At 29.3% G+C, this 13,372-nt stretch overlaps 2 protein-coding genes across 7 annotated transcripts in view; one reads left to right on the forward strand and one right to left on the reverse strand.

The window, feature by feature from the left end:
• The window catches only part of LOC119607407 (pyruvate carboxylase, mitochondrial), an 88,864-nt gene that overhangs the window by 55,670 nt on the left and 19,822 nt on the right, over nucleotides 1–13,372 (forward strand). Inside the window, exons 1-2 of one of the 5 annotated variants that reach the window (XM_037961293.1) lie at nucleotides 915–924; nucleotides 9,857–9,870. The exons of the other annotated variants lie outside the window; for them this stretch is intronic. The gene's annotated coding sequence lies outside the window, so the exon portion shown is untranslated. Of the gene's footprint in view, nucleotides 1–914; nucleotides 925–9,856; nucleotides 9,871–13,372 lie in introns of those variants that run through there. 5 annotated transcript variants of the gene reach the window in all.
• Nucleotides 1–13,372, reverse strand: part of LOC119607410 (arylsulfatase J) — a 71,788-nt gene that overhangs the window by 25,266 nt on the left and 33,150 nt on the right. The gene's annotated exons all lie outside the window — the stretch shown is intronic.

The raw sequence follows: 13,372 nt of genomic DNA on the forward strand, positions 1-13,372 counted from the left end.
AACTATAGTCCAGACTATGGACTAGACTATAGTCCAGACTATAGACTAGACTATAGTCCTGACTATAGTATATACTATAGACTAGGCTATAGTCCAGCCTATAGATTAGACTTTAGTCCAGACTATGGACTAGACTATAGTTCAGACTATGGACTAGACTATAGTCCAGACTATAGACAAGACTATAGTATATACTATAGACTAGGCTATAGCCCAGACTATAGATTAGACTTCAGTCCAAACTATAGTGTAGACTATAGACTAGACTGTAGTTTAGACTATAAACTAGACTATCCTCCAGACTATGGACTAGACTATAGTCCAGACTATGGACTAAACTATAATCCAGACTATAGACTAGGCTGTAGTCCAGACTATAGACTAGACAATAGTCGAGACTGTAGACTAGACAATAGTTCAGACTATAGACTAGACTATAGACTAGACAATAGTCCAGACTATAGACTAGACTATAGTCCAGACTATAGTGTAGACTATAGACTAGACTATAGTCCAGACTATAGTGTAGACTATTGACTAGACTATAGTGTATCCTATAGATTAGACTATGGTCCAGACTATAGTGTAGACTATAGACTATAGGCCAGTTTATAGTGTAGACTATAGGCCAGACTATAGACTGGACTATATACAAATATTCTAGACTATAGTCCATACTAGTGTAGACTATAGAAAATAATATAGTCCAGACTATATACCAGACTACATACTAAACTATAATCCAGACTATAGTCAATACTATAGACTAATCTATAGTCCTGACTAGACTATAGCATATAGTCAAGACTATATTTAAAATCATAGAGTGGCCTTTTTTCCAGAATATAGACTAACCTATAGTACAATAGATCGCCTATAGTCCGGACAATAGATCACGACCAAATTTTTATAAAGGATTTTTAAGTCGTATTATTTATCAATCTAACGAAATGATCTATTATACATATACATTTTTTATGCACCACCCAACAAAAAAAAACGTGTGCTATTTTAGTTCTTTTTCTACAATATGATAAAAACAAATATTTTGTTCTTCAATCTATTTTTTTCATATTTTTTGTTAATAATAGCAACTTGCTTGGTGGTGGTGATATTTCAGTTAATTTATGTCATTTAAAAATGACAACTCAAAATAAAATCACGAGGGTCTATAAAAATGGTTGATTTTTTTCTATAAGATTTTATTTTTTTTCATCGTCATCTTAATTTTTCTTTAGTTCTTGTTTATAGAGTTTGTTTTTGTTGTTATTATATGTATTTTATTATTATTATTATTGTTTTTCTTCACACTTGACAACTTTGTCATTGCTGTGTTTTGCTGTTGCGTATTTTTGTACGGCTTTTTGTTTTGTTATTGTTTGTGTTTTTTTTTTTTTTTTTTTGAAGAAAAATCAATTTTCTTATTTCATCCAATCAAACTCGTGTGTAAATTAATACTCAAAACACAAACAATTGTACATACAAAATTATATACATACATATGTATGTATTTATGTATGTATATGGGGAACATGTTTTTTAACCTTTAACTAGTTGACATTAACATAAAATGTATTAAGAAAAAAAGTAAGCTTTTTAATTGTCAAAGAAAAAGAGGCTCGTTAGTAAACACGGTGTTGCCAACTCGTGTGACGTTTATAAATATGGGCAGCATTTGGCAAACATAAAAAATTGAATGATTAGCCAAAATTTTGTATATTTTTATACAGAAATGTTTGTTTTTTTAAACTTATTATTAAAGATATTATTAAAGTTTAATGTGATTTAAATTTATTATAATAAAAATTTAAAGAAAATGTTTAATTTCAAACAAAAATGGACATTTTTTTAGATAATTTTATAAATTTAATTTTTTGCACTTTTGCCTTGAACTACTCAATCAATTTGCTTTTTCCCTTTAATATAAAAATAAAATATTTTTTTAATCTTATCTGTGTAATAAGAAATTAGTTTATTACTGTTTTTTGTTGCAAAATTGTTCTAAGAAACACATGTTATCATTATTTAATTTAAATAACAAAAGAATATACAATAACATACTTTCAAGAAATGTATTTCAATAGCACTAGACAGTCTATACAATTTTTTTATTTATTTATACATTTATTTTGTATTAATTTAAATAAACACACACAGCATTGACATTTTTCAATTGTCAAAGTCCAGATTCCAAATCGTTGCTATATAAAAAAAAAAACGACGCTCCATACTATTAATAATGCAATTTGTAAAAATGGCAAGTTAAAAAATTCTTTAAATTATTCACTGATAAAATAGTTCATAGCCTAAATATTTTGCTTTAGTTTGTAAAATATTTAAATATTTTTTTAAAAATTATTATGTAACACTACATAAAAATCATAATTTTATTTAAAAAAAGAAATTATTTTTTGATAAATAAAATTGGCAAGGACTTTAATACCAACCGTTAATGTATTTTCTTCACTTAATTATCATTTCAATTGATACGATAACCTCTTCCATAGCTATTGAATTGTATTTATTTTTCTCATTCATTTTATTTAATTTAAATTATCATTTACATAATGAATACAAATCTTATATACTGAATATATTTAAATGTCTAGACTTTGAAGGAATTAAATCGCTTTAGAGGTTAAGTCGGAATGGACTTTTCCACACTATAGTCTAGATATATTTCAAATTATAAATTACACTATAATCTAGTCTACTGACCAGACTATAGACTACAGTATAGTCCAGACTAAAGACTAGACTATTGTCCAGACTATAGTCTAGTCCCGGCTATAGAACAGATTTTAGTCCACTCTAAAAACAAGATTGTAGTCCAGACTAGACTAGACTAGACTATAGTTTAGTCTGTAGTCCCAACTTTGACCCATGCTATAGATTATTATCCAGAATACAGTACAGAATGTAGACTAAACTATAGTCCAAACTATAGACTAGGCAATAGTCCAGACAATAGCCTACAATATTGCTTAATCTATAGTCGAAATTCAATACAATACACTAAACTATAGTCGGGACTGCAAAGTAAATTATAGTATAGACTATAGACTAGACTATTGTCAATATTATCAGCCAGACTATAGACTAGACTTCCAGACTATAGCAGACTAGACTGTTGACTCGAATATAGTAGATACTATAGACTAGACAATAGTAGAGACTATCGACTAGACTATAGACTAGACTGTAGACTACACTAAACTGTATACTAGACTAAACGGTAGACTCGACTAGATTATAGACTAGAATATACTCTAGAATAAAGACTAGACTATAACCGAGACTATAGACGAGACTATAGACTAGACAATATACGAGACTATAGTCTAGACTATAGACTAGACTATAGACTAGACCATAGTCTAAACCATATTCTAGACCATAGTCTAGACCATAGTCTAGACCATAGTCTAGACCATAGTCTAGACCATAGTCTAGACCATAGTCTAGACCATAGTCTGGACCATAGTCTAGACTATAGACTAGACCATAGTCTAGACTATAGACTAGACTATAGTCTAGACTATAGACTAGACTATAGAATAGAGTAGACTATAGACTAGACTATAGACTAGTCTAGACTAGCCTATATACTAGACTATAGACTAGTCTATAGACTAGTCTATAGACTAGACTATAGACTAGACTATAGACTAGACTAGACTATAGACTAGACTATAGACTAGACTATAGACTAGACTATAGACTATACTATAGACTAGACTATAGACTAGACTATAGATTGGACTATAGACTAGACTTTAGACTGGACTATAGACTAGACTATAGACTAGACTATAGACTAGACTATAGACTAGACTATAGACTAGACTATAGACTAGACTATAGACTAGACTATAGACTAGACTATAGACTAGACTATAGACTAGACTATAGATTAGACTATAGACTAGACTATAGATTAGACTATAGACTAGACTATAGACTAGACTATAGACAAGACTATAGATTAGACTATAGACTAGACTATAGACCAGACTATAGACTAGACTATAGACTAGACTATAGACTAGACTAGACTATAGATTAGACTATAGACTAGACTATAGACTAGACTATAGACTAGACTATAGACTAGACTATAGACTAGGCTATAGACTAGACTATAGACTAGACTATAGACTAGACTATAGACTAGACTATAGATTAGACTATAGACTAGACTATAGACCAGACTATAGACTAGACTATAGACTAGACTATAGATTATAGTCTAGTCTATAGTCCAGTCTAAAGTCTAGTCTATAGTCCAATCTATAGTCTAGTCTATAGTCTAGTCTATAGTATAGTCTATAGTCTATAGTCTAGTCTATAGTCTAGTCTATAGTCTAGTCTAGTCTATATACTAGACTATAGACTAGTCTATAGACTAGTCTATAGACTAGACTATAGACTAGACTATAGACTAGACTAGACTATAGACTAGACTATAGACTAGACTATAGACTAGACTATAGACTATACTATAGACTAGACTATAGACTAGACTATAGATTGGACTATAGACTAGACTTTAGACTGGACTATAGACTAGACTATAGACTAGACTATAGACTAGACTATAGACTAGACTATAGACTAGACTATAGACTAGACTATAGACTAGACTATAGACTAGACTATAGACTAGACTATAGACTAGACTATAGATTAGACTATAGACTAGACTATAGATTAGACTATAGACTAGACTATAGACTAGACTATAGACAAGACTATAGATTAGACTATAGACTAGACTATAGACCAGACTATAGACTAGACTATAGACTAGACTATAGACTAGACTAGACTATAGATTAGACTATAGACTAGACTATAGACTAGACTATAGACTAGACTATAGACTAGACTATAGACTAGGCTATAGACTAGACTATAGACTAGACTATAGACTAGACTATAGACTAGACTATAGATTAGACTATAGACTAGACTATAGACCAGACTATAGACTAGACTATAGACTAGACTATAGACTAGACTAGACTAGACTACAGACTAGACTATAGACTAGACTACAGACTAGACTATAGACTAGACTATAGACTAGACTATAGACTAGACTATAGACTAGACTATAGACTAGACTATAGACTAGACTATAGACTAGACTATAGACTAGACTATAGATTAGACTATAGACTAAACTATAGACCAGACTATAGACTAGACTATAGACTAGACTATAGACTAGACTATAGACTAGACTATAGACTAGACTACAGACTAGACTATGGACTAGACTATAGACTAGACTATAGACTAGACTATAGACTAGACTATAGACTAGACTATAGACTAGACTATAGACTAGACTATAGACTAGACTATAGACTAGACTATAGACTAGACTATAGACTAGACCATAGACTAGACTATAGACTAGACTATAGAGTAGACTATAGACTAGACTATAGACTAGACTATACACTAGAATATAGACTAGACTATGTAGTCTATAGTCCAGACTATAGACTGAACTATAGGCCAGACTATAGATTGCACTGTATTGCAGACTATAGACTAAACTATAGTCCAGAATACAGTCTAAACTATACTCCAGACTATGGACCAAACTATAATCCAGACTATATACTAAACTATAGTCCAGACTATATACCAAACTATAGGCCATACTATAGACTAATCTTTAGTCCCGACTATAGACTAATCTTTAGTCCAGACTACAGACTAAATTATAGTCCAGACTATAGACCAAACTATGGCTCAGACTATAAACTAAACTTTTCACGCCATTTTCATTTATTCACACCTATTTATGAAAAAGAATCATATTTTTGGGAAAAAAATGTTTAAAAATTATTAAATAAATATTAATTTGTTAAATATTTATTGTGAAATATAATATTGTTAAATTAAAATGTGGTTAATTAACGTATGTTTTCCATTCACTTTTTTTTTGCAAATTTGTTGTAATTGCCACTAAAAACAATAACAATATTTTAAAAAACACTGAGTAATATATAGTTCAATGAACAAATAATACAAATTTAACAACCATGAATTACAAAAAAAAGTAAAATTAAATTAACCCTTTAAAGGTAAACGATTTTAAGAAAATATTTTTAAAACAATAAAATATAAAATTTTCTGTAAAGAACTCTTAAAATTTCATCATAAAATTTATTTTTTAATTATATAATATTTATTTATCATTTTAACTTAATGTTTACTATTTTATGGCAAAATAAATTATAAAAAAAAACATTTCTATTTTCTACTAAAACGAAAACAAAAACTTAAAACAAACAAAAATATTCTAAAACTGACTGACACCCACTCGTTATATTTTATAATCTGCATACCCTACACAATTAAGTGGCTAGTTCCATGATATCAAAAGAAAAGTGTTTTGCAAAAAAAATATATTGAAAATGATTTTAAAAATATTCAAAATTTGCATTTTATGTTCTTTTCTCTCGTCCTTTTAATGAAAATTAAAGTTGGCAACATTAAACGCATAACGTTTTAACTGTCAAAAGTCAGTGTGGCCAATTGTTTATAATTAAACACCTGTTACTATTTGCTCTATTTAAAAGTATGTACCAAAACTCACGCACATTTTGAGTTTTTTTTTTTTGCGCTCATGAAAATAACATGCGGTTTTCTCACTTTGGGACATGATACGCAAATTCGTTTTTTTTTTATAAACCATTTTTAGTCGCTGCTAATTTATCTATTATTATGGATTGTTTATCTTCAAAATGTATACGATTTAACAATGGGTGTGTTCGCTTAATAAAATTAAGTTTGTAGACTAATAATAGATTTTAATGGTTAACTAGTTAAGCAAATAATGAAATTATAATTTTATTTGATCTTTTTATACAAATGTTTGCGAAAATGCTTTTTTTCAAAAAAAATAATTTAATTATAAAACAAGTTTAAAAAGTTTGCAACAATTTATATCTGTTCTAAAAATAACTAATAATAAAATGAAACCAAAACCAGATAAATTTAAATTAAATTATGAAAAAAGCACTGGAAAGATCAGATATCTTAAACATTTTAATTCAAAACCAGAGTTTAATGGCCCATTCTAATAGTCTCTAGACTATCGAATAGTCTATAGTCTGGAGTATAGTCTATAGTAGAATAGTCTCTAGTCCAGACTATAGAATAGTCAATAGTTTAGACTATAGAATAGTCTATAGTCCAAACTATAGAATAGTCTATAGTCCAAACTATAGAATAGTCAATAGTCCAATCTATAGTCCAGACTATAGAATAGTCTATAGTCCAGACTATAGAATAGTCTTTCAGTCCAGACTATAGAATAGTCTTTCAGTCCAGACTATAGAATAGTCTTTCAGTCCAGACTATAGAATAGTCTATAGTCCAGACTATAGAATAGCCTATAGTCCAGACTATTCTATAGTCCAGACTATAGAATAGCCTATAGTCCAGACTATAGAATAGTCTATAGTCCAGACTATTGAATAGTCTACAGTCCAGACTATAGAATAGTCTATAGTCCAGACTATAGAATAGTCTATAGTCCAGACTATAGAATAGTCTATAGTCCAGACTATAGAATAGTCTATAGTCCAGACTATAGAATAGTCTATAGTCCAGACTATTCTATAGTCTATAGTCCAAAGTATAGAATAGTCAATAGTCCAATCTATAGAATAGTCAATAGTCCAATTTATAGAATAGTCTATAGTCCAGACTATATAATCGTCCATAGTCCAGACTATAGACTATAGTCCAGACTATAGAAAAGTCTATAGTCCAGACTATAGAATAGTCTATAGTCCAGACTATAGAATAGTCTATAGTCCAGACTATAGAATAGTCTATAGTCCAGACTATAGAATAGTCTATAGTCCAGACTATAGAATAGTCTATAGTCCAGACTATAGAATAGTCTATAGTCCAGACTATAGAATAGTCTATAGTTCAGACTATAGAATAGTCTATAGTTCAGACTATAGAATAGTCTATAGTTCAGACTATAGAATAGTCTATAGTCCAGACTATAGAATAGTCTATTGTCCAGACTATAGAATAGTCTATAGTCCAGACTATAGAATAGTCTATAGTCCAGACTATAGAATAGTCTATAGTCCAGACTATAGAATAGTTTATAGTCCAGACTATAGAATAGTCTATAGTCCAGACTATAGAATAGTCTATAGTCCAGACTATAGAATAGTCTATAGTCTAGACTATAGAATAGTCTATAGTACAGACTATAGAATAGTCTATAGTCCAGACTATAGAATAGTCTATAGTCCAGACTGTAGAATAGTCTATAGTCCAGACTATAGAATAGTCTATAGTCCAGACTATAGAATAGTCTATAGTCCAGACTATAGAATAGTCTATAGTCCAGACTATAGAATAATCTATAGTCCAGACTATAGAATAGTCTATAGTCCAGACTATAGAATAGTCTATAGAATAGTCCAGACTTTAGAATATTCTATAGTCCTGATTATAGAGTTGTCTATAGTCCAGACTATAGAATAGTCTATAGTCCAGACTATAGAATATTATATAGGCCAGACTGTAGAGTAGTCTATAGTCCAGACTATATAATAGTCTATAGTCCAGACTATAAAATAGTCTATAGTTCAGACTATAGAATAGTCTATAGTCCAAACTATAGAATAGTCAATAGTCCAATCTATAGAATAGTCTATAGTCCAGACTATAGAATAGTCTATAGTCCAGACTATAGAATAGTCTATAGTCCAGACTATAGAATAGTCTATAGTCCAGACTATAGAATAGTCTATAGTCCAGACTATAGAATAGTCTATAGTCCAGACTTATAGAATAGTCTATAGTCCAGACTATAGAATAGTCTATAGTCCAGACTATAGAATAGTCTATAGTCCAGACTATAGAATAGTCTATAGTCCAGACTATAGAATAGTCTATAGTCCAGACTATAGAATAGTCTATAGTCCAGACTATAGAATAGTCTATAGTCCAGACTATAGAATAGTCCAGACTATAGAATAGTTATAGTCCAGACTATAGAATAGTCTATAGTCCAGACTATAGAATAGTCTATAGTCCAGACTATAGAATAGTCTATAGTCCAGACTATAGAATAGTCTATAGTCCAGACTATAGAATAGTCTATAGTCCAGACTATAGAATAGTCTATAGTCCAGACTATAGAATAGTCTATAGTCCAGACTATAGAATAGTCTATAGTCCAGACTATAGAATAGTCTATAGTCCAGACTATAGAATAGTCTATAGTCCAGACTATAGAATAGTCTATAGTCCAGACTATAGAATAGTCTATAGTCCAGACTATAGAATAGTCTATAGTCCAGACTATAGAATAGTCTATAGTCTAGACTATAGAATAGCCTATAGTCTAGACTATAGAATAGCCTATAGACCAGATTATAGAGTTGTCTATAGTAGACTATAGACTATTCTATATTCTAGACTATTCTAGTCAAAAATATAATATAATCCAGGCTATAGAAAGGTCTATTGTTTAGACTTCAGATTAGTCTATAGTCCAGATTTTAGTCTAGTATATAGTCCAGACCATATTCTAGTCTACAGCCTATACTATATTCTAGACCACAGACGATAATTGGAACCCAAAAATAGAATTCGAAATTGAGTTTAATAATAAAAAAACAATTATTTTTATCCAGCAACCGAACAGATCTACATATTAAATTATTTATCTGACACGTTTATTTACGTTTTTAATTTACAGATTCCAATATATTTAAATAAATAAAAACAAATTTCAATATTTTCGCCTATTCACACTTCCTTTGTAACACGCGCCATTTTTGTTCCAAAATATAAAAAGTAAATAAAAAAAAATCGCATAAAAAGTCTAAAGTACGAACAGAAACAAAAATTTAATTTAAAAATTATGATAATTCAACAAACAAGTGGGGACATAAAAGAATGGCAAAAGAGCCCCCCACACACACATCAAACTTTTGCACACATACCTCTTGAAAATATAGGGGGGCTCGTCTTATACATATTTATGTACAATTAAATTTGTTTATTTTAAATGTGAGATAACAAGAAAACAAGTTGAAAGAAGAAAAAAAAAACTTATCTACATTTTTATGGTGACTTTTAAAAAGTCTAGCCAAAGAATTATGGAAAAAAACTTGATATTCGTATTTATTTTTAGTTAAGAAAAAAGATCTTTTATAATTAGCAAAGTCATGTTCAAAATTAAATATTCAAAATGTGTTTGACCGCTATAAAAATTTTAATCATTAAGGGGGATGGTCTTATATAAAATGGTGCACATAAATTTATATAATATTAAGTATATAATAATAATCTATAGATTTGATTAAGTCTTATCACAAGAGTTGCCAACTTTTTAATGGCTTTTAATAACTTATTGACGCATTAAAATGTTTGTTCCACAAGCGATATTTTTCGCTCATAAAATTGTTTATTTGTACACTATTTTCTAAGGTTATCAATTAAATAATGTTTAATTAAAAAAAAAAAAATATAAAAATAATAATAATAATTGGACTTTCATTAAATGTCATCATTATTGTTAAATTATTCCTCTCTCCCTCTCTCATTTTAAACTGACATTTTTGTCTTGTTTTAATTAAAAATCGAAATTAACTATCGAATTAATTTTTACGGAATCACGAATAGTGACGTGATTTAGTAAAACTATTATAAAATAAAAATCTGTTTTTGCAATTCTATTAAAATAGTATTTGTCTTGCATTCTAGCCGCACTTTATCTTTAGGGTGCTCTAAAAGAATTAATTCTTAATTAATTTTAATTTAACGATAACTTATCGCTACAAAAAAAGGGTGATTACGATAAACTAAATGGTGATTTTAAAATTTTGCCACACTTTTTTTTATAGCCAGGAATTTGATAAGTAATTGATTGACTCGAATAATTTCTGATAGTAAAATTTAGCAATTACGAAAAGACTTTGAACTTTTAACTTATTTTCCATAGTTTAGACTATAGACTATGCTATAGACTTAAGTATAGTCTGGACTATGAAGTTAACTATAGAATGGACAATAGACTTAACTATACTCCAGACTATATACTTTACTATAGTCTAAACTATACACTTAACTATAGTCGGGACTGTACACCTAACTATAGTCAGGACTGTATACCTAAATAGTCTATAGACTATACTACAGTCCAGACTATAGTATAGTCTATAGCCTAGACTATAGTAAAATCTACAGTCTAGCCTATAGTCTAGTCTATACTCTAGTCAATAGTCTAGTCTATAGTCAAATCTACAGTCTAGTCTAGTCTATAGTCTAGTCAATAGTCTAGTCAATAGCCTAGTCTATAGTTTAGTCTAGTCTATAGTCGAGTCTATAGTCTAATCTATAGTCTAGTCTATAGTCTAGTCTATAGTCTAGTCTATAGTCTAGTCTATAGTCTAGTCTATAGTCTAGTCTATAGTCTAGTCTATAGTCTAGTCTATAGTCTAGTCTATAGTCTAGTCTATAGTCTAGTCTATAGTCTAGTCTATAGTCTAATCAATAGTCCAGTCTATAGTTTACTAATAGTCTATAGTTTAGTCTGTAGTCTATAGTCTAGTCTATAGTATAGTCTATAGTATAGTCTATAGTCTAGTCTATAGTCTAGTCTATAGTATAGTCTATAGTCTAGTCTATAGTCTAGTCTATAGTCTAGTCTATAGTCTAGTCTATAGTCTAGTCTATAGTCTAGTCTATAGTCTAGTCTATAGTCTAGTCTATAGTCTAGTCTATAGTCTAGTCTATAGTCTAGTCTATAGTCTAGTCTATAGTCTAGTCTATAGTCTAGTCTATAGTCTAGTCTATAGTCTAGTCTATAGTCTAGTCTATAGTCTAGTCTATAGTCTAGTCTATAGTCTAGTCTATAGTCTAGTCTATAGTCTAGTCTATAGTCTAGTCTATAGTCTAGTCTATAGTTTAGTTTATAATCTTATCTATAGTCTGGTCTATACTATAGTTTAGTCTACAGTCTAGACTATAGTTTAGTCTGCAGTCTAGACTATAGTCTAGTCTATATTTTACTAATAGTCTATTGTTTAGTCTATAGTCTAGTCTATAGTCTAGTCCATAGTCTAGTCTATGGTCTAGTCTATAGTCTAGTCTATAGTCTAGTCTATAGTCTAGTCTATAGTCTAGTCTATAGTCTAGTCTATAGTCTAGTCTATAGTCTAGTCTATAGTCTAGTCTATAGTCTAGTCTATAGTCTAGTGTATAGTCTAGTCTATAGTCTAGTCTATAGTCTAGTCTATAGTCTAGTCTATAGTCTAGTCTATAGTCTAGTCTATAGTCTAGTCTATAGTCTAGTCTTTAGTCTAGTCTATAGTCTAGTCTATAGTCTAGTCTATAGTCTAGTCTATAGTCTAGTCTATAGTCTAGTCTATAGTCTAGTCTAGGCTATAGTCTAGTCTATAGTCTAGTCTATAGTCTAGTCTATAGTATAGTCTATAGTCTAGTCTATAGTCTAGTCTATAGTATAGTCTATAGTCTAGTCTATAGTCTAGTCTATAGTCCAGTCTATAGTCTAGTCTATAGTCTAGTCTATAGTCTAGTCTATAGACTAGTCTATAGTCTAGTCTATAGTCTAGTCTATAGTCTAGTCTATAGTCTAGTCTATAGTCTAGTCTATAATCTAGTCTATAGTCTACTCTATAGTCTAGTCTATAGTCTAGTCTATAGTCTAGTCTATAGTCGGGACCATAGTTTTATCTATAAATTATTCAATTAAATTTATTTACTCATAATCTGGATATCTAAATATAGTCTCGACTGTGGTCTGGGGATGAACTTATAGGTTCTCAAATCATTAATATTAAATTAAATTTATTAAAATTATTTTGCGTTCAAACAATTATGTAGATTTCTTTAAATTATTTTTTCCTTTTTAAACACATTTTGTCTTTCATATTTGACTAATCGTTTTTTAACACAATTTTGTTTTTAGACGTTCAATGAACTCTTTTAAGCGCCAAAAACCTTGACAATTCACCATAAATACTCGTTGTGCATACATGTATTTATTTATATTTAACATCAAATATATTATTTATTATTACTTTATTGTTTATTTTTTTTAAACAATTATATATATTTTTGCTATAGTAGAGACCAGGCAAAATAAACAAATAATAAATAATAAGTAAATATATAGCCGGCAAATATTAAGTGTAAACATAATAAAGTCGTCAATAAATAAATAATTAACGCCATTTAATTTTTTATTTCTTGATATATCTAAATAATAGTAGTAGTTTTTTTTTCTATTAAAAAAAATCCCAGCATTTTAATTTACAAATAATAACAATTAAAATAAAAGTGTTAA

Source organism: Lucilia sericata, unplaced genomic scaffold (assembly GCF_015586225.1).
Source record: "Lucilia sericata isolate MDLA Ls3-8-SP2 unplaced genomic scaffold, ASM1558622v1 Contig000692F_arrow, whole genome shotgun sequence".
Lineage (NCBI taxonomy): Eukaryota > Metazoa > Arthropoda > Insecta > Diptera > Calliphoridae > Lucilia > Lucilia sericata.